Source organism: Chenopodium album, chromosome 2 (assembly GCF_948465745.1).
Source record: "Chenopodium album chromosome 2, dcCheAlbu1.1, whole genome shotgun sequence".
NCBI classification, from domain to species: domain Eukaryota; kingdom Viridiplantae; phylum Streptophyta; class Magnoliopsida; order Caryophyllales; family Amaranthaceae; genus Chenopodium; species Chenopodium album.
This window is the reverse complement of record NC_137835.1, coordinates 30,498,071-30,521,670: the sequence shown is the minus strand read 5'-3', so window position 1 is coordinate 30,521,670 and position 23,600 is coordinate 30,498,071.

Below are 23,600 nucleotides of genomic sequence, written 5' to 3'. Positions count from 1 at the left end.
CGCCAATAATAGTTTTGTTTGTGCATTAATATTCAACCAACATAGATAAATAGGTTTAGGGTTAATTCTATTGATTGCATGTTATTCAGAAAGCGAACATGAATACGAGAAGAATAAAGTAGAGGCCTATTATTAGGGCAGATTCTTTCTCTTTTAGATTGGATTTTTAACTTCATCCCCGAACTTCCAATCATGGTTCCAGACCTATTGGAGTTAACGATCTCCTGGATCGTTAAGGGGTGTAACCTTCACCTTGTGAACGGTTTACAAGTTCCTAAAACTTGTTGGCGACTCTTTTGCTCTAGCTTCCTTCCCTTTGGACGCCACCATGCTTAAGTGTATGATTGCAGCGGGGTTCAAGTTTGGGGTAATGCTTTAAATATTCCCTACATGTTTTGGCGACTCCGCTGGAAAGGATTTCTATTTCAATTCCTGAAATTTATTTTGGCAATTATTTAGAATGAGTGGATGAGACTCGAAAAGTTCTAAGTATTTCATGTGCATAATTTTGATTAACATTATTGTCATATGCATAAAAAAGATCTCATTGGAAAGACCATCCGTAATGTGTTAAAAACATAGGATTTTTACAGGTAGGAAATTTGAGGAATATCTTTCACAACTAGGATTGAAATAATGCTGCGAAAAAACTAGAAAATTTTATCGAACACAGAAAGCTGTTGAGGCATGTAAGAACTGGCGTCTAGCAAACAGAGCCTGTCGCCGATAATATGGCTCTGTCGCCGAGCGACACTTCTGTCGCCAGGTGATAGAGCTATATTGCGGCGACGGTCTCTGTTGGCTGGCGCTGTGTTCTTCTAATATCGAGCTAGAAATATGAGTTCTAATTTTGACTATTTCTAACAGTGTTGGCTCGATTCTACTTCCTGATTGAGTTTTTCTCACTTTTCTGAAACCCATATGTGTTCTACATATTGACATAACCCTCTGGGAATTCATGCTCCATCTACCTGATTGAACGCTCTGTGCAACAAATGGTACATCCGAGAATGTTGAATTCACCAAACCATGGAAGCGAGTTTTTAACTCGCGGGGTCCCATCCACTCGCGCCAACCCTTCCAAAGGTAAGGCTTCCGCGTGGTGCAACCGGACTCATAATCATGGACCCTCTTTGACTATCCCATATCCCGAAATTTAGAGAACTAGAGCCATGGTTAGGTTGCAAACTCATTGCATCATATTGTGCCTATTTGACTAATTGTGCAATATTTGTTGTGCATACTCTATATTTTTTTCCTAACCGTTTGTTTGACTTGCGTTTAAGCCTTAAATAAACTAATTAATGACTAAAAGGACTTTTCCTAATTAATTAATTAATTAATTAATTTGAGTAATTAAAGTCTAATAATTTCATCAAAATTGACTTAGTATGACTTTAGGCTTATCCCGTAGAGTAAAAATACTGAAAGTAGTCCCAGATTAATGCTCCAGTAATGGCGTAAAAATTTGGGCTGCAGCGCCATACGCTGCTGTGCAACACCAAGCAACAACCCTGTCGTCTGGCGATGCACAACAGTGTGCTGCAACAAACCTGTTGCTTTGGCGACAGTTCATCATTTTTCTCGAGTCATCACGACGAGTCTAATTCAACAGTTTGCTAATCAGTTCTATTATTTTGTTAATAACAGTACCTTTGTTTAGTCCTTAATTGAGTCTAGGCACCAAGTCCCATGGTCTTACACAAGAGTCAAAGCATGTCACCTACACTCACTAGTCTTAGCACACACTTTGTGTATATGTCACCATGACCATGTCTTAGGTTCATGCATGAGTTGGTTCTTTCCGTCATTTGAGTTAGGGGTACATTCTATTTCTAATTTTTTCATATCTCTCCATCTACATCATTTTTTCCATCCCCCATTATCACAATATTCATTCTTCCAACCTCCTTCCACCCATGCATGTTGAATAGAGTTTGAGTCAAATAATTAACAGTGAATACCCCTTAATTTCCCTTTCCACAGTACCTAGTCAAGGAGAGAAGGGCGATTAATCAAGGACAACACCTTTGTTCAAGTCTTACTTTTTGATAAACCGATCCGTCAAAAGAGGAAAACTAAAAAGATAATGGCAACTCAGGAAGAAGTCAACGAACTTAGGAATCAATTGACTGACGTAACTGAAGTGTTGAAGGCTTTAAGTCTTCAAATCAATGACCCTGTGAAGCAACAACAAATGGAGCTCATGAAAGAGAGCTTGAGTAAGATATCCAATGATTACAGGTTCAAGGGCATTAGCTCACAAGGGGTCTCAATGGACAAGGAGCTTCTTCCGCAGAAGTTCAATGCCAATGACATCCCTAAGTTTAAACCAACTGACAATCCTTACTTTCATTTAAGGTCCTTTGAAACTGTAACGAACATTAAAGGGATTGATAAGAATATTTTTCACTCTTTATTCTCACTATCTCTTGAAACCATTTGTCAACATTGGTTCTTCTCCCTTGATAAAGAGAAGACCTCTACCTGGGATGGAATAAAAAATGCTTTCATTGATAGATATAAGTGTAATATTCAGATTAAAACCGATCATAGGCAGCTTGAGATGCTAAAACAAAAAGAAAACAAAGGGTTCACCTCCTTCTTCAAAAAATGGAGGGAAACTTCCGCTAACATGATCGAAGTCCCTATTAAAAAAGAATCCGTGAGGATGTTCATCAAAAATTTACAAGAAAAGTATTCAAAGCACTTAAAGTATCAACACAACTTCAAGGCTGTCTATGACATAGGCATCGAGATCGAAGATGACCTATTAAAGAAAAAAGCTACTAACAATAGTAACCACAGTGGATGGAAAGGAAGAAGAACGACAATCCTTCTTCTTCCAAAAACGCCCACTCTAGTACTACTGTTAGTACCTTTGATCTTAGAGAAGTTTTAGCCATGGATAACCAAGGATCTAAGAAGCAACTAAGGAAATACTTCACCCCCATTGGGATGAGCTACGATGCTGCCTTCGATCGACTCCATACTAAGGGATTCATTACTCCCATTGGACCTATTCAAGATCCCGCACCTAAAAAGAGATTGCCTAGTGTAGGGAATAATTTCAAGCCTTTAATCCCACTAGCTTGAACCCCACTATGATTATACACTAAAGTACGGTGGCGTCCAAAAGGGAAGAAGATAGAGCAAAAGAGTCGCCAACAAGTTTTTTAGGAACTTGTAAACCATTCACGAGGTGAAGGTTACACCCCTTAACGATCCAAGAGATCGTCAACTCCATAAGGTCATGAACCAAATAAGGGTTCGGGGATGAAGGTACAAATCCAACCTAAAAGAGATTGAATCTGCCCTAATAATAGGCCTCTACTTTATTCTGATCGTATTCATGTGCGCTTTCTGACTAACATGCAATCAATAGAATTAACCCTAAACCTGTTTAATCTATGTTGGTTGAATTTAATGCACAAACAAATCTATTATTGGCGATCACTTGAAATTATAATCACAATTAACCCTAAATAAGATTATTAATTATCTTATTAAGCGTGATTGCAAGTACAAAATTCCCTTTAACATGCATAAAAAGGCGTGATCAAGCAATAAATATAAAATAATGTACCAAGCAACATAATAACAATATCATGATAATAAAAATCATAATCATCATAAAAATAATAATAATAATATTCATAATCATCATAAATTATAACAATTATAATCATAATCATGTTCATGTTAATATTAAAGCATAATAAAAATAGTAAGATCCTAGGCATGATACTAACAAGATTAATAACAAACCCTAGCATGTCACTAAGCAATAAAAATCAAATCTTTAACCCTAACATGATACTAACATGAATTAATATTAGAAAGAACATAGGAAGCATCATAACAATCATATTCAATATTAAAAATACCCTAGACATGATACTAGGAATATCATAATAACAATGTAAACATGATATCTACATCATAATATCAATAAATCAATTAAAGTACTTACTTTGATGCCTCGTACCTCTTTCTAATAAAAAAATACACACGTTAGTAACTTCAAGAAAAATAATAATCAAAACAATTAAATTAAATAATTGAAAGAGAGATTTGGAACAAACCCTCAGAAATTAAACCTTTCACGTCTAGGGCGAAGGCAACTTTGAATATGGCTAGATGTTTCTAGATCTTGTGAATGCGGAATTTTGTATGAAAAGGCAAGAAAGAAAAGAACGAAAAGAATGCTAAAGAACTAATGTTTGTTGAGAATTGATGAACGAGAGATGATGAATGATTGTAGATGAATGAAAGCTTGCGAATGAAGAGAATTCGTGAGAATTGGTGAATCAAAATGGAGTTTTTGATACGATATTTATAGAGAAAATCAGCCAAAAAAGATAATTTAACAAAACAGAGTCTGACGATCGCAAAACATGATTGGCGCCAACCCTGGCTAGCGCCTGGCGCCAAGCCTGGTTCCAGGCGCCAAGGCCTGGGGTTGGACGCCAAACTGGATTTCAACGCGTTTTCGAAAATGTGATAAATTTCCCGTACTGGAAGATAAAATAATATAATTCCTTCGAAAATGCTATTTGATCTTGATTAAAATTCTGAAAAGTCAACAAAGTCAACTTATCAATGCTAATTGAATTAGGAATGAAAGGAACCTTCTATAAGATTCTAGAAGACTAAAACCATTCCTAATTGCATTAGGAATGATAAATCATATTAGGCCCTCCCCTAGATCATTGGGCCGTACATAAAGCTCAAACCGGGCCCAGTTTAGTAAATTAGCCATAACTTCCTCAATATTCATCGGAATTGGGCTTATAATATATCGTTGGAAAGGTATTTGCAAGCCCCATCCAACTACACCACTATTGGACCCATATAATGGACCAACCAAACTGGATTTGCTGTTTTCTTAAAATAAGTTTTCAAAAACAGGGAGAAAAGAAAAGAAATAAAACTTTCCGCTACACTAGACCTTTCCGCACTTCGTTTCATTCGATTATGATTCGACGTGAAAGGTACTCATCACCGGGTTTGGTTTTGGGGAGACACAAATGGTTGTCTACAGAAGCCCCAACTTTGACTGAGTTTGGAGAAACGCAAGTTCCGAAAACAAAAGTCAAAGTATCGATAGGGACGGAGAATGATTCAGAACGTTCTGCGATCCTAAATCAATCTTGTAACGCCGATACCTGCAAAACTAGCGTTAGCTAAACAGATAAAAGAGTTAAGAAACGCGTATCTTGCACCGTCGAGCACACGTCTATAAAAGTAACCGATTGTTGCTGCTTTACTGTTGTTTTGATGACCTTCTACAAGATAGTGAATGCCATCCTGCTTTAAAATCGCTACGCCCGTAACTGCTTCCAATTTGGAAAATTGCTTCGCCTGAAACAACCTTCCTCCGCTATGATAATATTCCACATCCAAGGGAATACTATCGAAGATTATTTCTCTCGAAACAATCCTCATCCGCATTGATAACATTCCACGTCCAAGGGAATACTATCGAAGATTGCTTCTCTTGAAACAATCCTCAGTTGTTTATGACAACTCTCCATAATCTAGGGAACGCCACCTTGCTGTTTCGATGTTCACTCGTCTCTGAACAAAGAGCTTCTTTTTTATATGACTCTAATTTCCGCTGTGATAGTCTTTGAAAAGATCACTGCTTCTTAATGTTTGCTATGCCAGTACGTCGGTACTTTGCTGCTTGTGAACCAGTATGTCGGTGTTTTTGCTGTGATGACAATCCTCTTTTTTTTGGGAATAGTTGCCAACACAACTCTTGTATGATGTATGACAATCCAATTTAGGGAAAGTTGTCAATGCCACGTAACAATCCATCCTTGGAAATGTTGTCACGATGAAGCGACAATCCGTACCTCGGAAAATTTGCCAAAATCCAATTTTTGGAAAAGTTTCCAATGCTTCGTAACAATCTTTCATAAGAACTTTGCTACGATCGAAAATCCACATCTTGGAATATAAATCTTGAAAGCAATCCACCTTGGAAATTTGCCAACGCTATGCGACAATCCTTTTGGGAAAATATTGCCACTATTGACAATCCGCGTCTTGGAACATTTGCAAAAAAGAGTCGACCGACAATCCACTTCGGGAAAATTTGCCACTTACTGAAATGAATGACAATCCACGTTGAGGAACTTTTGCCGATATTTATGATGAATAGAAACCTACAACAATCCTTTGGGAAATTTTGCTATAGGGAACTGGGTGTATGACAATCCAATTTCGAAAAACTTGCCAGCGATGACAATCCGAACTTGGAAAAAATCGCCAAACAAAGAAGGAGCACGACAATCCACGCTTGGAAACTTTGCCAGAGATGACAATCCAATCTTGGAAAAATTGTCGTTGAAGAAGATGCACGACAATCCATTTTTGGAAATATTGTCAGTTGGGGATGACAATCCAATTTTTGGAAAACTTTTTCGTTTAATAAGAATGCGCGACAATCCATATTTGGAAATATTGTCGTTTAAGTGCATGCTTTTGAACCGATTGTAATGAGCCAGTGTATTAGGCACTTAAGCTAAGTGAGACAAATTTTTGTCAGGTCAATCACTTACTATGACTGTAATCGAACCGACTACTAATCATGTCAAATTGCTTATAGGGGCTAACTGGCGTACCAAGGAACCCGAAATTGTTGCATGAGGTCGAAATCACCTTTCTGAGAGGCTCCGAGCTTTGTCGTTGCTGAGATATTTCTGGAGTCAAGAATTAGAGTAGGGTCTTCCCTATTCTGCTGCACCTGTATCAATTTCGACTATAGAACTTTGCCAATCTCTTTAATCATCTTAGGGTTGACCTAAGGTTTAGCATTGCTTGGCTCATCGACTTGACACGACTCAAGGCATAAACTTGACTCGCTGTGATTGACTCGAGGTTGACTCGACTCAAAGTGTTTGACACATGTATTAGACTCAAATCAAAGTGATATGGCACGACATGACTCAATGTGTACATGACTCGTGTGTGCATTGTAATGTGTACATGACTCGTGTGTGCATTTTCCGTCAATTTTGTTGAGTGTACCGACTTTCTCCCGAAAAAGAAAGACGTGAAAAAGAAAATCAAAAGTTTGAAGATGTATGTTGAATGAGCTTAGTCAAATGTTGTTTGATACTATCTCTCAAGGTTCAAGGATTAATTCATCCTAGGCTATCTCAACTGTTGACTCCATGATGAAAGTATTTGGGTAACTTAGGCACGGAGGCCAAGCACTTCATACTTCGTGATGCAATGACAATTATGAGTGATTTTGACGAAGCATGCTTCAACGTTAAGATTTCATGACAAAGGGTTCCTAAGGGAAATATATTTGGTCATGTATGTGTGATGTGTGTGATAGTGACACTAAATTTAGGCCGCAAGAGCTAAGTGTGTGGAGAAAATATATTATTGAAAAGAGTCAAATGGTGGTGACTCTTAGGCTAGGTAAGCTAATGATGTAGGGATCAAGCCCCTAAGTCTAGCTCTAAGGGATGAGCACAGGGAATCCCTTGATATGATCATGGTGCAAGTGTGTGAATGTCAATATGAATGCATTTTTATTACGGCCGCACCTCGATGTGAGGTTGCCTACGTATCCGTTAGGAATCAGGCCGAACGTAGCTCTAGCCGAACCTTGCACAAGTGTGTATACCTCAAAAAGGTCTTTTTAAGGGTTGTAACGTGGTTAGGCTAAAGGTTTAAAGAAGAAGGGGATAAAGGCTCAAGACCCTAGATAAACCCCCAAGGTGTGCAACCTCGCTTTTGAATCTTTATAATTTTATGCTTGAGTTTCTACTGCTCTTTTTTTTTTTTTTTTTTTTTATCTTTTGCTTTAGCATCTATTTTATTTTTATAAGCGTGGGCAATCTCGATCATGCGGTCTATCACTCACTTGGCATTCATGTTTCTCAGGTACGGTACCGAGCACTCGATAAGAGACGCAATCTGAGACGTGTTCTTATCGAAGATATTTTCATATCAAAGACATTGGAACACTTACCCTTTTGTAAACTTTTATTTATTTTTTGCTTTTTTAATCTTTTGAATTTGCTCAAGCTTTCTTTAGAATTGCAAAAGTTACACACCATCCCATCCCAAGGTTAGGTAAATGTAAGTTGAAAAAAAGAAAGGTCTATCGTTAGACGAGGCTCAAAGTGGTTTATGAAGAAAGGATATGTAAATTAGAAAGGCGAAAGAAGATATGATGTGGCTACAAGGGGTGCCTCAAATCATTAGTATACCTTGTGCTTAATTCGACATGGGTTTTTTTTTTTTTTTTTTTTTTTTTTTTTTTTTTTTTTTAATGCAATGCAATGAAATGATCATATGCAAGGAAATAAATGCTCATTTTATTAAAAAGGGAAAAAGGAAAAATCTAGAAAATAAAAGGTGCCTATGCTAGACTTATTGGGGAAGGGGTAAAATGAAAAAGAAATAGAAAAAGAGGTCATAAAATCTTGTCGTTGAAGCTCGTCTCTTGTCTTGTGTCATTCGCTTCATCATCACCCAGTCTTCTCGCTAGCTAGAGGCAATGGGACCTTGTTTGCTTCTATGAGGTCTTGAATGAGATTTTGAAACCTGTAGCATTCATCAGTGGTATGACCGTTTCCTCGATGGTACTTACAATAGGAGTTTGGATTCCATCTCGAAGATCGATTTTGTGGTGTCGGATCCTCGGTAGGGCCAATAGGTTTGATTAATCCTCGATCGTAGAGACGATCGAAAGCAGCATCGTAGGTCATTCCAATGGGTGTGAACTCTCGCCTGGGTTTCTTTCTAGATCCTTGATTGTCTATGGCTAAGACATCATTATGGTCAAAGGTACTAACATTATTACTAGAGTGGGCGTTTTCGGAAGAAGAAGGATTGTCGTTCTTCTTTCCTTTCCATCCACCGTGGTCACTATTGTTAGTAGCTTTTTGCTTTGCGAGGTCGTCTTCGATTTCAATTCCGATGTCATAAACGGCCTTGAAAGTATTCAAGTTGTGTTGATATTTTAAGTTCTTTGAATACTTTTCTTGGAGATTCTTGATAAACATCCTCACATATTTCTTTTCGGTGGGGACCTCAATCATCTTGGTGGAAGTTTCCCTCCATTTATTAAAGAAAGAAGTAAAGCCTTCATTCTCTTTTTGTCTTAGCATCTCAAGTTGTCAATGATCGGTTTCAACTTTGATATTGCACTTGTACCTATCAATGAAAGCGTTTACTATCGATTCCCAGGTAGAGGTTTTCTCCTTGTCAAGGGAGAAGAACCATTGTTGGCAAACGGTTTCAAGAGATAGTGGGAACAGAGAGGGGAAAACCTTCTTATCGATACCCTTAATGCTCATTATAGTTTCAAAATCTCTTAGATAGAAGTAAGGGTTATCTGTTGCCTTGAATTTAGGGATGTCAGTGGCGTTGAACTTATGCGGGAGAAGTTCTTTATCCAGCGAGACCCCTTGCGAACTCATGCCCTGAAATTTATAGTCACTAGATAGCTTGCTTAGACTCTCTTGCATGAGGTTCATCTGTTGTTGCTTCACGGGATCATCGACCTTAAGTGTGAGGAGCTTCAGTGTTTCAGTCATGGTAACCAATTGGTTCCTAAGCTCATTGACTTCTTCTTGAGTTGCCATTATCTTTTTAGCCTTCCTCTTTTGACGAATCGGTTTATCAAAAAGTGAGACTTGAATAAAGAGGTTGTCCTTGATTAATCGCCCTTCTCTCCTCGACCAAGTACTGTGGAAAAGGAATTTGGGGATACTTATTGTTAATTATTTGACTCAAACTTTATTCAACATGCAATGGATGGAGGAAGTGAAGAAAGATGGAAGAATGTGAAGAAGATTTAGGTAAAGGGATATGAAGAATTAGGAATAGAATGTACTCCCCCAACTCAAATGACGGAAAGATCGACTCATGCATGGACCTAAGACATGGCCATGGTGATGTACTCAACGTGTGTGCTAAGACTAGTGAGTGTAGGTGATATGTTAAGACTCGTGTCGTGACCATGTGGCTAGACTATGTGACTTAGACTCGATTAATGACTCGACAAGGTGTTATTGACAGCGAAAATTAACCGAATTAAACAGAGGACTGATTAATTAGACCCTAGGTGACGACTTGACAAATAATCCGAACTGTCAGCCAAGCGACAGGACTGGCGTCACAATGTGGTGGTTGGCGCCAGACAATTTAGTTAATGTCTGGCGCTACACACTATAATGTGGCGCTACAGCTCAGACTTTGGTGCCAATATTGGAGCTTCGGTCTAGGACTGTTTTCGGTATTATTAGTCAACTGGGGTATGCCTAAAGTCGTACTAGGTCAATTCCGATTAAAAAAAAAAAGACTTTATTGACTCAAATTAATTAATTAATTAATTAAATAGGCAAAGTTCTTTAAGTCATTAATTTTAGTCTCAACACAAATCAACAAGCAGTTAAGAGAAACATAGAATATATATGCACACCAAATAATGTACAATTAGTCAAGTAGGCACAATATGATACAATGAGTTCGCAACCTAACCATGACTCTAGTTCTCTAAAGTTCGGGATATGGTTTAGTCAAAGAGGGTCCATGGTTAATTGTCCGGATGCACCGCGCGGAAGCCTAACCGTGAAGGGTTGGCGCGAGTGGATGGGACACCGCGAGTTCTAGAAAAAACTCGCTTCCATGGTTTGGTGAATTCAACATCTCGGATGTACCCTTTGTTGCACGGAGCGTTCAATCGGGTAAATGGAGCATGAATTCCCAGAGGGTTATGTCCATATGTAGAACACATATGGGTTTCAGAAAAGTGAGGAAAAAATTCAATCAGGAAGTAGGATCGAGCAAACAATACGAAAAACCGGTCGAAATTAGAACGCATATTTCTGGCTTGGTATTGGGGGAAATTGGCGCCAGAAATCAGAGACTGGCGCCAACTTTTAACTGTAGCGCCTGGCGCCAATGCTGGCGTCTGGCGCTACGGCTAAAAGTGTGGCGCCAAGCTCTGGCCCCTGACGCTACTTCCCACATGCCTCAACAGCTTTCTGTGCTCGATAAAATCTTCCAGTTTCGCGCGGTGTTATTTCAGTCTTAGTTGTGAAAGATATTTCTCAAATTTCCTACGTGTAAAATCCTATGTTTTTAACTCATTACGGATGGTCTTTCAAATGAGATCTTTTTTATGCATATGACAATAATGTTAATCAAAATTACGCACATGAAATACTTAGAACTTTTCGAGTCTCATCCACTCATTCTAAATCATTGCCGAAACAAATTCAGGAATTAAAATAGAAATCCTCCCCAATGGAGTCGCCAAAAACTGTAGGGAATAATTTCAAGCCTTTAATCCCACTAGCTTGAACCCCACTATGATCATACACTAAAGTACGAGGGCGTCCAAAAGAAGATAGAGCAAAAGAGTCGCCAACAATTTTTTTAGGAACTTGTAAACCATTCACGAGGTGAAGGTTACATCCCTTAACGATCCAAGAGATCGTCAACTCCATAAGGTCATGAACCAAATAAGGGTTCGGGGATGAAGGTACAAATCCAACCTAAAAGAGATTGAATCTGCCCTAATAATAGGCCTCTACTTTATTCTGATCGTATTCATGTGCGCTTTCTGACTAACATGCAATCAATAGAATTAACCCTAAACCTGTTTAATCTATGTTGGTTGAATTTAATGCACAAACAAATCTATTATTGGCGATCACTTGAAATTATAATCACAATTAACCCTAAACAAGATTATTAATTATCTTATTAAGCGTGATTGCAAATACAAAATTCCCTTTAACATGCATAAAAAGGCGTGATCAAGCAATAAATATAAAATAATGTACCAAGAAACATAATAATAATATCATGATAATAAAAATCATAATCATCATAAAAATAATAATAATAATATTCATAATCATCACAAATTTTAACAATTATAATCATAATCATGTTCATATTAATATTAAAGCATAATAAAAATAGTAAGATCCTAGGCATGATACTAACAAGATTAATAACAAACCCTAGCATGTCACTAAGCAATAAAAATCAAATCTTTAACCCTAACATGATACTAACATGAATTAATATTAGGAAGAACATAGGAAGCATCATAACAATCATATTCAATATTAAAAATACCCTAGACATGATACTAGGAATATCATAATAACAATGTAAACATGATATCTACATCATAATATCAATAAATCAATTAAAGTACTTACTTTGATGCCTCGTACCTCTTTCTAATAACAAAATACACACGTTAGTAACATCAAGGAAAATAATAATCAAAACAATTAAATTAAATAATTGAAAGAGAGATTTGGGACCAAACCCTCAGAAATTAAACCTTTCACGTCTAGGGCGAAGGCAACTTCGAATCTGGCTAGGTGTTTCTAGATCTTGTGAATGCGGAATTTTGTATGAAAAGGCAAGAAAGAAAAGAATGAAAAGAATGCTAAAGAACTAATGTTTGTTGAGAATTGATGAACGAGAGATGATGAATGATTGTAGATGAATGAAAGCTTGCGAATGAAGAGAATTCGTGAGAATTGGTGAATCAAAACGGAGTTTTTGATACGATATTTATAGAGAAAATCAGCCAAAAAAGATAATTTAACAAAACAGAGTCTGACGATCGCAAAACAGGATTGGCGCCAACCCTGGCTAGCTGGCGCCAGGCACCGGTGGCTAGCGCCAGGCGGCAATGGCTAGCGCTTTCGCCAAGCCTGATTCCAGGCGCCAAGGCCTGGGGTTGGACGCCAAACTGGATTTCAACGCGTTTTCAAAAATCTGATAAATTTCCCGTACTGGAAGATAAAATAATATAATTCCTTCGAAAATGCTATTTGATCTTGATTAAAACTCTAAAAAGTCAACAAAGTCAACTTATCAATGCTAATTGAATTAGGAATGAAAGGAACCTTCTATAAGATTCTAGAAGACTAAAACCATTCCTAATTGCATTAGGAATGATAAATCATATTAGGCCCTCCCCTAGATCATTGGGCCGTACATAAAGCTCAAACCGGGCCCAGTTTAGTAAATTGGCCATAACTTCCTCAATATTAATCGGAATTGGGCTTATAATATATCGTTGGAAAGGTCTTTGCAAGCCCCATCCAACTACACCACTATTGGACCCATATCATGGACCAACCAAACTGGATTGGCTGTTTTCTTAAAATAAGTTTTCAAAAACAGGGAGAAAAGAAAAGAAATAAAACTTTCCGCTACAGTAGACCTTTCCGCACTTCGTTACATTCGATTATGATTTGACGTGAAAGGTACTCATCACCGGGTTTGGTTTTGGGGAGACACAAATGGGTGTCTACACCTAGTTGGAATCCAGATGCACATTGCAAGTACCATCAAGGTAGGGGTCATACTATTGAGAGATGTTAGAAGCTAAAAGAGGCGATCCAACATTTGATCTATAGTAACAAGCTTCCCATGCCTCCAGCTAACAAGAAGAGCGAGTGATGATAAAGCAAACGACACAAGGCAAGAGGCGAGCTTCAACGACAAGATTTCATGACCTCTTTTTTCTTTTTTATTATTTCCTTTCCTCAATAAGTCTAGCATAGGCACCTTTTTATTCTCCTTAGATTTATTTTATAATATCATTCTTTCGTTTTCTTTAAATAAAATGAGCATTTATTTTTCTTGCTAATGATCATTTCATCGCATTGCATCGCATAAAAAAAATGTCGAACTAAGCACAAGGTATACCAATGATTTGAAGCACCCCTTGTAGCCACATCATATCTCCTTTCACCTTTCAAATATACAATCCTTTTTTATAAACTACTTTGAGCCTCGTCTAACGATAGACCTTTCATTTCTAAACCCACATCTACCTAACCTTGGGATGGGATGGTGTGTAATTTATGCAATTTCAAAAACTTGAGTGATTTCAAAAAATGAAAAATAACAAAAAGCAAAAAAATATAAATAAAAGTGAAACAAAAGGCAAGTGTTCCAATGTCTTTGATATGAACACGTCTCAGATGACGTCTCTTATCGAGTGATTGGTACCGTGCCTGAGAAACATGAATGCCAAGTGAGTGATAGACCGCATGGTCGGGATCGCCCACACTTATAAAAATTTAAAAAAAATTCAAAAGAAAAAAAAGATAGCAAAAAAGAAAAAAAAGAAAAAAGAAAGAGATCAAAAGAGAGGAAACTCAAGCATAACAATATAAAGATTTCAAAATCAAGGTTGCACACCTTGGGGTTTTATCTAGGGTCTTGAGCCTTTTTCCCCTTCTTCTTCAAACCTTTAGCCTAACTACGTTACAACCCTTAAAAAGACCTTGTTGAGGTATACACACTTGTGCAAGGTTTGGCTAGAGCTACGTTCGGCCTGATTCGAAACGGATACGTAGGCAACCTCACATCGAGGTGCGGCCGTAATAAAAATGCATTCACATTCACACATCATGATCATATCAAGGGATCTCCTATGCTCATTCCATTCCACTTAGAGCTAGACTTGGGGGCTTGATCCCTACATTATTAACTTACCTAGCCTAAAGAGTCACCACCATTTGACTCTTCTTGAAATAATATTTTCCCCCACACATAGCCCTTGCGGCCTAACTTTAGTATCACTTTCACACACATCACAGATACATGACCAAATAGTCCTTTCCTTACGTACTTTTTGTCATGAAATCTTAACACAAAGATGAAGCATGACTTGTCATATCAACATCAATCATCATTGCATAACGAAGTATGAGTGCTTAGCCTCCGTGCCTAAGTTACCTAAATATTTTCATCAAAGATAGCCTAGGATGAAGTACTCCTTGCACCTTGATAGATAGTATCAAACAACATTTTATTAAGCTCATTCAACATGCACCCTCAAAAAACTTCGCTTCTTTCTTTTTTCGCGTCTTTCCTTTTCGGGATAAAGTCGGCACCCTCTACAAAAATGAAAAAAATGACGGATTTTTTTTTTCATTTGCGAGTCGCACGATAACATTACAAATGCACACACGAGTCATTTACTTATTGAGCCATGTCGTGTTATCACATTGAGTCATTACTATGCACACATGAGTCACACGAAGTGAGTCATCATTAAGTCGAGTTTACCTTGAGTCATGTCAAGTCAATGAGTCAAGCAACACTAAGCCTTAGGTCAACCCTAAAGAAAAAGATGAGAAAAGTCCTATAGTCAAAAATGTAAATGCAGGTGCATCCCAGCAAGTGAGGACATTCCCGGATTTTTTCGAAAAAATCGCGAATATGACCACATGAGATTCTTTCAAGATAAGAGGAGTTTGAGCAAAATTACATGGATCAGTAAGTTAGAGATGAAGAATTTAATTTACAAATGATTTGAGCAGATTTGGTTGAAAAGATACGACCAAGTTCAAAGTTTGGAGTGAAACCGAGCAACAAACAACAACACCAAGAGCAAAATAGGGAAGACCCGACTCCAGCGCCAGATGACAAGGCTGTCGCCTGGCGACAAAATCTGTCGCCTGGAGACGGAAGCAAAGTGCAGCGCCAGAGTCTTCCAGTAGGCTTCGGTGCGGAGACACAATGCGTGGGCCCCATATTAGATTATGCGGACCAAGTGCAGTAATTTCGGGTTCCTTGGTACGCCAGTTAGCCCCTATAAGCAATGACATGATTAAGTAGTTGGTTTGATTACAATAACAAATAAGTGATCGACCTGACAAAAGATCGTCCCACTTAGCTTGAAGCGCCTAAACATTGGCTCATTGCAAAGGCACCAATACAATGGTTCATAAACAGCAAAGCACCGACATACTGGTTCACAAGCAGTAAAAGCGCCGACGCACTGGCTAAAGCAAAGTTCTAGCGAGCTTTAATGATCTACAAGCGTGGTCTTCGGTAACTTTCTTGGGAAATATTATCGCAACAACTAAGGATGACTTTAAGTAAAGTTATGTTTGACAACATTCACTAAGATTGTGGAGGTTGTCACAAAGATTTGAGAAGACAACACAAGATGGGCGGTCTTCGACATCATTCTCTAAGATTGTGGAGGTTGTCACCTAAGATTTGAGAAGATAGCACGAGATAGGTGGTCTTTGACAGCATTCGCTAAGATTGTGGAGGTTGTCACCTAAGATTTGAGAAGATAGCACGAGATGGGCGGTCTTCGACGACATCCGCTAAGATTGTGGAGGTTGTCACCAAGATTTGAGAATAGCGATTAGTGATGAGGCGGTCTTCGACGACTTTTGCTATGATTGGGAAGGTTGTCACCTTGATTCAAGGAAAAGGCTCAAGATGTAGCAGCATTGATCGATGACGTTACTTAGCTTGTGGAGGGTTGTCACAAACAACTGGAGGTGATTTCAAGAGAAGTTATCTTCGATGGCATTCCCTAGCTTGTGGAAGGTTGTCACAACTACAAAAACATAAATTGGTTACCTTCATAGACGTGTGCTCGACGGTGCAAAATACGCATTTCTTAATTCTCTTATCTGTTTTAACTAATTCTAGTTTGCAAGTATCGGCGTTACAAGAATGATTTAGGATCGCAGAACGTTCTGAATCATTCTCCATCCCTATCGATACTTTTAATTTTGTTTTTGAAACTTGCGTTTCTCCAAACTTAGTCAAAGTGGGGGCTTCTGTAGACACCCTTTTGTGTCTCCCCAAAACCAAACCCAGTGATGAGTACCTTTCACGTCGAATCATAATCGAATGAAGTGAAAGTGTGGAAAGTCTAGTTATGCGGTTAGTTTTTAATTCTTTTCTTTCTCTTTGTGTTTGAAAACCTATTTTATGAAAATAGAAAATCTAGTTTAGTTTGGTCCATGGAAAGAGTCCAATAATGGTGTAGTTGGGTCGGGTTCGAATAGAGCTTTCCAACGATATATTATAAGCCCAATTCCGATAAATAATGAGGAAGTTATGGCCAAATTACTAAACTGGGCCCGGTTTGATTTTTATACGCGGCCCAATTTTCTAGAAGGTTCTTTTAAATCCTAATTTTATTAGCATTGATAAATGAGTTTTAAGAGTTTTATTTAGAATAAAAGAAGTGTTTTTAAGGAAATTACAGCTTTACCCCTCGTACGCTTAAATTTTATCAAAATAAGAAAACGCGTGGAAAAACTGTTTGCAGCACCGCAACTACAACTCTGTCGTCTGGCGACAGTGTCGTGTTTTGCGACAGCGTCGTGTTATTCTTTTCGAAACTCTGATTCTTTTTTTTTTTTATCATATCTGGTTGATTTTCTTTATAAATAGTCTCCTACAACCTCCGTTTTCAATCACCAAATCTCATCAAGAAATTCTTGATATACTCTCTCTCTCTCTTTCTAAACTAGCTTTTTACATACAAAATTCCGCATTCCCAAGATCTAGACACACCTAGCCAAGTTCGAAGTTGCCTTCGCCCTAGACGGGAAAGGTTTGATTTCTGAGGGTTTGGTCCCAAATCTAGTCTAAACTTTCTTTAGATTCTCTATTATTATTTAATTTAATTCCTTAATTTTATTATTTTCCTTGAAGTTACTAACGTGTATATTTTGTTATTAGAAAGAGATACGAGGCATCCAAGTAAATGCTTTAATTGTTTAATTATTATGATATAGAAATCATGTCTAGGTTCCTATTTTGATTCCTAGTATCATGTTAGGTTGCTTTTCTTAATTTGATGTTTAGGGTGACAACAATAAGTTCCTAGTATCATGTTTAGGGAAAATATTATAATGTCAATCATGATTTCTATGATGCCTTTTATTGTCTTTCCTAATATTCATGTTAGTATCATGTTAGGGCTATATAATTGATCTTTGATGTTTAGTGACATAATAGGGTTTGTTATTAATCTTGTTAGTAACATGCTAGGATCTTGCTATTATTATGATTTAACATAATTATTTCAATTATGATTATTATTATTATTATTATTATTATTATTATTATTATTATTATTATTATTATTATTATTATTATTATTATTATTATTATTATTATTATTATTATTATTATTATTATTATTATTTATGTTGCTTGATTACATTTATTGTTATTGCTTGATCACGCCTTTAATGCATGTTTAAAGGGAATTGATACTTGTAATCACGCTTAATAAGGTAAGTAATAATCTTGTTTAGAATTAATTTGATTATAATTCAAGTGATCGCCAATAATAGTTTAGGGTTAATCCTATTGATTGCATGTTAGTCAGAAAGCGCACATGAATACGAGAAAAATAAAGTAGAGGCCTATTATTAGGGCAGGTTTTTAGATTGGATTTGTACCTTCATCCTCGAACTTCCAGTCATGGTTCCGGACTCCTTGATAATATTAATTTATTTCTTTTAAAAAGTAATTATAATAATTATTAATTATTAATATTAATAATATTTTATATTTATTATTCATAATAATAATTATCAATAATAATATTTAATAATTCAAAATATTACGAATTAATATTAATAATAATAATAATTATTATTATTATTATTATTTCAAAAAATATAAAAATATTAACAATTAATAATAATTTTTTTTACAGAAAATTAATAACAATTTCTAATATTTACTGAGCATATTAATAACACTAAATCTTTTTTTTATAGGGAATAATAATACTTATTTGATTTAATAATAATTAATAATTATTTTTTTAATAATAACACTATATACATAATTTTACTTTATAATAATAATTAATGATATAAAAAAGCTGCAAAAAAATTGAAAAACTGTCACCCTTAGGATTAATTAATAATATACCAAATACATCCAAAATCTACAGTCAAGATGCATTCAAATTCAATTAAGACGTGATCGAAACATGTTTGTTTAGCTAATGAACTTGATGATTGAAAGAGAACTACTACATGACGATAAATATGTGACAGTAACGGAACAAGTAGGTATATGTCTCTATATTTTAGCAAAAGGACTCTCATATCGTGATGCTTTTGACAAAATTAAGCATTATTATATTATTTATACAAGTATTATAACGAAGTGTTGGAAGCGTTGGTTAATTTTTCCTTCGATATCATTAGACCACATCGTAACTTATAGGAGGTGCATCTAGAGGGTAGCTACTAGTACAAGATACTGGTCTTTTCTTAAGGTATAAATTCATTAGTTACATTCATTGGTTTACATTTCAATGTGAAAAGAGTAGATGTTTATTATAAAATTAATTATTAATGTCATTATTTGCCAGGTTGCAATTGGAGCTTTGGATGGAACTGAAAGGAATGAGGTCCTTCGAACAAGTGTATTATTCTGATAGTGGGTTCAGAATTATTAGAAAGCTAATATATTCAGTAAGGTCAAGTGATCAGAATGCCTAGGTGGAGGCCGCTTTCGATCAGTAATATTAATGTATAATTAATATTACAGCTTAATCTTGACTGAACCCTTCGGGTCACACCCAAGCAATTAACAAACTGACTCGACGAATTAATTCGGAAGAAATTAATGAGTCGCCCGAGTATTAAATATTTAGACGTCGGAAATTCGAGCTTAGAGCGTCAGAAGTCGAGTAAAAAATAGTAAAAGACGAGACGCGCAAATAATAATAAATTGACAATATTTCCCAAAATACCCCTAGCATCGGAATGCCCCGAACATCCTAGTGCTAGGGGTATAACGCGTGGCATGGTGGCTAGCATGCGCACCAAGCCGAGCCTAGGTTGGCTGGTGCATGCGAGCGCACCAATGCTAGCAGCTAAGGGCAGCCACGGCCGCAAGCAGCAACAACAGCAGCCCGCACAAGGTGTGCGTGGCTTGCTGGCCGCAAGCAGCAGTAGCCCGCACAAGCGTGCGAGGCTTGCTAGCTGCGAGCAGCAGCAACCCGCATCACCTTGGTGCGGGTAGCTGGGTCGTGGGCTAAGGGGAAGCATGTGAAGGGAGGCTTTAAGTATGAGGGACATGTGGCACAAGGAGATAAAGGAGTGGGGAGCAAGTTTGATCCGCCCCTCTCCAAGTGGTCCTCACTTCCCTTTGCATGTATTAATGACACTTGTAGATTTATTATTAGTTTGCTTATTTATTTTATTTTAACTTTAAAATAAATTGTGGAATTTCATGATCCCACATTAATCGGATAGAAATTCCCACTCTCACTCTTCTCTATAAATACCCACCTTATGTTTTTGGGAAGAGTGCTTGAGTAGGAGTTTAATAGAGCATTGCATTTGCAAATACTCTTAAACTCATATAATACTCGGGTTTTGGTCGAACCTCGCTAACCTCAAGGTAACGGACCTAAAACTCGGTAGTTGTTTTTGCGGGTTGATCTCCGTCGGAGGCTCTAATGTTTTCGGGGCTAAGCTTTCAAGTAAGAGCCCAATTTGTGGGGCGAAGCACGCTACAAAGGTATGTTTCCTATTTTACCCTTCTGTGTTTATTTTATGCATTAGTGATATTATTTATTGCGAGCGTGATCCTTGGCTCGGGTTTTTTCTTCGGTGAGTAGGACTCACCAAACCCTAACAGCGGTATCGGAGCCCCACTCGTTTATTTTAATTATCATATTTTTCAAGGTATTTTTGTGGCTTAATTTTTCTGGTTATAAGATGCTAATTAGATTAGTAGCTCATATTATCCATTTTAACCTCGAATTAGAGTTGACTTCAGCTCCCAAACCCAGATTTCGACCCAAAAATAGTGAATTTTGGGTGAAAAAGGCGTTTCTGGAAATGGTTTTACCCTTTTAGGACTCAGTTTTTAGCCAAAAAAATGACCAGAAATGCATTTTTCGAGGGGTTTTTCGTTTTTACGAAAAAATTTAAGTCTTTCTAACCTTGAAAATTAATTTCATATTTATGGTGGTTATGTAATTGGTGCAATACATACTTTATATGTAATTTTAAACCTCTTTTGACATGATTACTTGGTGGTAATTTGTGTTTGAAAGCTTGGTTTTATTTTTTCACATAATTGCAAATTAATTGCATTAAGTGTGAAATTTTTGTTTTTGAGGCTTCTAAAGTGCTAAAGATTCAACCTTTAATTATGTTAAGTAATTAAAACTTTAAAAGCTACTAAATTCCATGAATTTTATGTTGAAATTTGTTGTTTTAATCATTTTTGGTTGATTGGAAACAAAAAGTTTCAAACTTTGTGATGGAAATTAAATTTGTTTATCTTCATAACGGAAGATATAATTTTTCAAGGATTCACAAGTGTTAGTAGTTGGATTTTTCCATTTGAACATTAAAGTTCATATTTTTCCAACTCCTTCTTACTTTGTCAAAATCTCAAGATTAATTTAAATCGATTAAATTAATAATGAGAAATTGCCTTATTTATTTTGTTGCACCAAGTTAAATCAATTTAATTAAAGAATGATTCTTGGGAATTATTTTTGTTGAATGCACCTTGATAAATTTTATTTAAGTTAGACTTGTTTAAATTTTCAATTTTTGCTCATTAAATTAGTTCTAAAATTAATTTAGAATTAATAATATGTCACGGGAAATTGGGATTGAAATCTCGAGGCTATGGCACGCAAAACGAGGCAAGAACATCACTTGGCTAGTCGGGCTGCATAGCAGCCCGCATGTGGCTGCCAAGGATGTTGTCCGTACTTGCGTGCAAGCCATGTACGTGGCTGCTGCTTGCTGCCAGCAGCATGGCGCGCCAGCAAGCACCAAGCAGCAGCACGGTGCAGTAGTAGCATGATGTTGTGCGCGTTGTGTATGCTGCCTAGCTTGGCTGGCCACGGCTGGTGCAAGCTCGAGCATCATGGTGCGTGGCTTGGGGATTGCTGCGATGAGGCAAGCAACCTTAGTGCGTGTTCCTCGCACCAGGCAACCCGTAGCAACACTACTAGGTGTAAGCCTAGCTAGTGCTACAGAGGGTGGTCGAGGCACATGCACCAAGCCGCATTGTCCGAGTTACTAGATGACTTTGGTTTTCATATGGCATGCGCCACTTGAGTGCGGTTGACTTTGTGCTTGCTTGTTTGCCGTTTTATTTATATTAATTAATCTTGTTTATTTTAATTAAAATTTTAGAGGCTAGGCCTCGGTTTTGAGCGGCATTGGCAAAATTTATTTTGACAAATTTTGGGTTCTACCGGCTTAGTTAATGGGATTAATTAAGATGGATGCGGAATTTAGTGGGAGCTTCAATTATTAATTTCATCAATTACATAATCGGTCAAACAACTTTGACTAGTTTTAATTAGGCGTGTTAATCAGATTAACCACCTATATTAGTTGCTAGTGTGTGCGCGCGTGTTTAATGCATTATTACTTGTTTGTTTTAAAATGCATGGGTCATTCACATAAAGTGAATGGATGAATGGAATGTATATTCTCTCACAAGTTTTATGGAATGGCAACTAGTGGGACCCGATTAGGATAGAAAATACGGACTGCGTGCTGTGATGTATTTTTGTAAATCCAAATACGGTCTACGTACCGTTGAGTATTTTTGTACCTTAATATTTAGATTAATCCTAGTCGTCGATGCTAGTAGTTGCATAATTTGGTTATGTCTTAAAGACGGAGGTTCTTGGAAGACAAAGCCATGAAGATGCAAGAGAAGACCTTTTGAAGACTTGAAGAATTCAAAGGGTCATGCTAGTTGCCAATATGCATCTTATAATTATGCTTTATATATTTATGCTTGTGCTTATATATGAATGATATGTTACATACATGTGTAGGTTTTCAAAATGTTATGATGATTAGTTAAGTTCACTTAAATCAACCAACATAGAAATCCTAGGTCCCTAATAATATTGAGTTAAAGCTTGCCTTTCAAAAACAACACTTGCAAACTAAATGGGTGTAATGGTGGGCTACGCCAAAGCGAGGCACCATTACTACTTTGAGGTTGGTGAAGCACACCGGGTGTGCAAGATGGTTTTGGTTGAACTCATCGATATGAATGAGGAGTCCTCACATACCATGGCAAAAGAGATACATCATTAAGATGCATTGGATACGACGATTATCTAAGAATGGCTTGGAGCCATTAGCAAGATAATGCTTACCTTGGGATAACAAGTGTTAGGACAAGCTAAAGCATGCCTAAAATACGTGTTCATCCCGGGGCTAAGGCAATGTCAAGGACAAATTGTCAATTTGTCCTTGACATTGGGAGGACAAATTGACAATCAAAGTGCTCACTAAGCATCTATTGATATTCGTCAAAGTCAAAATATGCAAAGTTAAACCGACAATGCAAATGGTTATTCCATTACCCTACGTATGTCGACTCGGCCAAGATCTCAACCTGACAGATATCTTGGTGTTGTATTAACAGAAGATCAGGACATCCTAGTAGTGGATGGAGATGAGCCGGCAACCTACAAGCAAGCTATGACGAGCCCCGACTCTACAAAATTGCAAGAGGCCATGAAATCCAAAATGGACTCCATGTTTGAAAATCAAGTATAGGACTTGGTTGATTTACCCGTAGGTTACACACCTATCGAATGTAAATGGATTTTCAAGTTGAAAACCGACAAAGATGAAAATGTATTCATTTACAAAGCTAGACTGGTAGCAAAAGGTTACAGGAAAATTCACGGAGTTGATTATGATGAAACCTTTTCTCCAGTTGTAATGCTTAAGTCCGTTCGGATTCTTCTAGCGATGGTTGCACATTACAATTACGAAATATGG